General features: G+C 35.4%; 1 pseudogene; it reads right to left on the bottom strand.

Annotated features, from left to right (window-relative positions):
- Positions 1-3163: 3163 nt before the first annotated feature.
- Positions 3164-3269, bottom strand: LOC123820325 (annotated as a pseudogene).
- Positions 3270-4097: the final 828 nt, after the last annotated feature.

Genomic DNA, 4097 nt, shown 5'->3' on the forward strand with positions numbered 1-4097 from the left:
CATTCCCATATAGGTATCTAAATTTGAAAGAAAAAAATACAATTCCCAAATAGAAGAGAAATCACCAACACATTTAAGGTAATTTATTTTCAGCAATTTATTAAATATTTAGTGCTAATTTAGGTACTGCTGTATGTACTAGAAATATTGATGTAAATATTAGCTATCATTTATTATACTTCCATTATTTTTCAGCCATTTTTTAAATAATGAATCACTCTTTTTATCAACATAGCCTTCTTCAAAAGCAGAGTCTAATGACTATATATATATATATATATATATATATATATATACACATATATATATATATATATTCTGCAATCACTTTCAAACCTTATCACTAAGAGATAACATAGGTAAATACTTGGTGTATATCAGTACCAGTTTGAGAATTTTGATTCAATTAGGATTTTAATGGTTTTCAATTTACTTCCTGAGGCTTCCCTTGTAAGACCAAGAATATCATGAATAGGGCCCAAGGTATTACCTTCTCTTGACTGACAAAGAGCAGGCCAGGTGTCAGTCTATTAGAGGCACTGGGCACCATTAGAAATATATAATGGAAGATAAATTCATCTTTAAAAAACCACTCAGGGAAAGAGTATATAAAAGGTGTGTCCAGAAAAAAAGTTCAGCCATTGCTAATATAATGAGAATGGTGTGGGTGACATTGATGTAACCTGGCAGAAGGAGACTGAGTAGACTGGAATGCAAATGTGTGAGCAATGCTGACTTCACTGTACTAGTCAGTGGGGGTGGTAGATGCCATTGAGTGAGTATGTGTACTGTGTGGTCGTCACATTCTAAATGACTGAGAGAGTAGAGCAATGAATCTGTATCAAAATTTACATTAAGTTTGAACATTCTTCATTGAAAATGATTTGGATGATATAGAAGGCTACAGCTATGGGCAACTGGTGACCGGCAGCTTCATCACAACAACATGACCACTTACGCATCACGTCTTGTGCAGAGGTTTTTAGCAAAACTTCATATCATCCAGATGACACAGCCCACCTACATTCTAGATCTGGCACTTTGTGACTTCTGGCTTTTCCCAAAACTAACATCACCTTTGAAAGGGAAGAGATTTCAGACTATCCATGAGATTCAGGAAAATACAACAGGGCAGCTGATGGCAATTGGGAGAACTGTGTGAGGTCCCAAGGTGCCTGCTTTGAAGGGGACTGGAGAGTTGCTGTTCTGTGTACAATGTTTCTAGTGTCTTGTATCTTCTTCAATAAATGTCTGTATTTTTTCATATTACATGGTTGGATACCTTCTGGACAGAACTCTTTTGATTGGAAGGAATTCTTTGATGTCCAATCACCCATTCTCCACAATCAGAAGCACACTACATAGCTTTCCAATGGGCTGATATGATTAACCCTTTCTTCTCTAGCTGAGTTCAGTGTTGAACTTTTTGGAGGTCTAGAGGAGGGATGGAATGTTGTCATTGGAGGTCTTCCTGCTTTTTCTTTCTCCTCAGAGATCTTCACTTCTCTGCCAAATGTTGAATAAATGTGCTATGAATATTTAAGAAATGTCAATTTGAAGAAGTATTCCCAATACCAGTGCAACTTTAAAGTCTGTTTTGTTTTGTTTTGTTTATTCATGTAATAAGTTAAAATGGCTAAGGCCTCAAATTTTTTCTTACTAAATCTATCCCCCCATACATGTGGGAAGAATAGATTTAGGGGGTGAAATTTTTGAGGTAATACCTTCTTTAAAAAACATCAACAACATAAAGATTGTCTTGAGTCTTTCAACTCTTAGGACCTCCTTCCACTGAGTATGAGAGAAGTATGAAGCAGATTTTATTTTGGTTTGCTTAAATCGCACCTGCTTTCCCCTCTCTTTCTTCTTTTCCCGACTTCTCTTCCCTTTCCACTCAGCCTGCTTTCATTCCTTCAGATCTTATTTCTGACATAATTGGTAGTGTTAAATCTGTTGACATGAGTAGAATTTAGGCAGAGAGAGAAGAAGAAAGTAATAAAAGTCTATTCCACATACTTTCCCTCAGCCCAAGCTTTCTAAACATTTCTGTTAAAAGCCTCTGGCTTTGCTTTTATAAGAAATTAGAATGAGAGTCTCTGGTCTCAGTTTAATATCTTGCCATTTAAACTTGCCACATTTTTGTAAATTTGAATGACTGAATGACTCTTATTAGAATATTACCAGTTTGTAAAATAAGGTAAAAAGCTCTCATAACATTGTAAAAACCTCTTTTATGCATTTAGATACCAATAACTACCATTTTATTATGCTATTTTATTTTTTCAGCTGTTCACCCATAGTATTTTTCAAATACAATAAATAATTCAGTGCTTCTTAAAATTTTGTATTGGAAATGGTCCTGGATTTTCACACATAAAAAAACTGGTTTTCTTTCATATTTTCAGGACTTAAACCAAATGTCCTTTATAATAGCCTGAAAATTTCAAGAGCTGTCCCTTAGTGATTGTCAAAATCAGAGTTGTTCACTTAGAAATTTTATTTATTTATTTATTTTTATTTTAAACATTTTATTTATTTATTTTTAGAGAAAGGGAGGGAGAAAGAGAGGGAGAAAAACATCAATCAATGTGTGGTTGCCTTCGATATGCCCCCTAACTGGGGACCTGGCCTGTAACCCAGACAACTGCCCTGACTGGGAATCGAACCAGTGACCCTTTGGTTCACAGGCCAGCGCTCAGTCCAATGAGCCACACCACCCAAGGCCATTTAGAAATTGTAATGTAAATAAAGTAAATAGCCTTTGCAAACTCACTATATATCCTAATGATTATTTACAGATAATAATGTTTGCATAAATATTCATGATCTTATCTTTTACCTTTATATATTGACTGAGCCAAGGAAAATTATAGTTACCCAAATAAGATAACAGTTGTAAAATGCTACTTCTCAACATGCAAATATCTAGGAGAATACATGCAACGTTTATTTTGTCTAGATATCAATAAGAATATAAACTCAGCTGAGGCAAATTATTGGATATAATTAGAAAAAGAGAATACTGGTATGAGGAAAAAGGAAACAAGTAGATAAAGCATAACACAATGTTATAGTCTTGATGCTTGGAGCCAGGGGAAGGAAGAGGAGGAAAGAAGGGACATACTTACCTGAAGTACTTTTATTATTTATTTGAAATTTAACTTGGCATTCTGTATTTTTTAAATATTTTTTAAGATTTTATTTATTTATTTTTAAACTGATAAGAACAGATACTACACCTGATCTTAGCCAAAAGGCCGAGAAGCGATATTATTTATTTATTTTTAGAGAGGGAAGGGAGGGAGAAAGAGAGAGAGAGAGAAACATCAATGTGTGGTTGCTGGGGACCGTGGCCTGCAACCCAGGCATGTGTCCTGACTGGGAATCGAACCTGCGATGCTTTGGTTCGCAGCCCACGCTCAATCCACTGAACTATGCCAGCCAGGGCCACATTCTGTATTTTTATTTTCTAAATCTGGCAACCTTAATCACTGTGCATCTCTGAGAACATGGCAGGACTTAGCATCTGGGAATTATGAAGAATGATATGAGAGATTAAGAAAAAAGCGTAGAAAAGGGTGCTTTAAAATGTACTCCTAACATACAATAAAAAAGAAGATGATGGGTTGATGGATAAATAGATCAATAGATAGAAAAGATATAGAGATATAATAATTTAAATTTTGGAGAAGAGGAATCCTGAGAAATTTATTATGATCAGAAGATGTGGGGCAGGTGCTTGCAAGTTCAGTGGTCCTGGTGGGTGAGCAGGCAGGGCAGGAGCTGCAGTCCTACAGCAGGGTCAGTAGTGCTGGTGTGTGGGTATATAACAGGTCATATAATAGGTCAGAAAACTGGAGATCTGGAAAGAAGGTGCTGAAGGTCCTCTTTCCCACAGACCCCATGTCAAACCTGCTACAGGGAGAGAAAGGTAACTTAAAAAAATGCTTTTAAACAAAACAAACAAAAAAGTAGAACATGACAGGGAAATCAATGAGAAGGTTTCAATATTAACAATTTAAAATATATTATATGAATAATGAGGGAGAAATGGGGACAACTGTTATTGTACAACAATAAAGAAAAGAAAAATAAGC

The sequence above is a fragment of the Phyllostomus hastatus genome, unplaced genomic scaffold (assembly GCF_019186645.2).
Source record: "Phyllostomus hastatus isolate PE091 unplaced genomic scaffold, TTU_PhHast_1.1 phas_contig_34, whole genome shotgun sequence".
Lineage (NCBI taxonomy): Eukaryota > Metazoa > Chordata > Mammalia > Chiroptera > Phyllostomidae > Phyllostomus > Phyllostomus hastatus.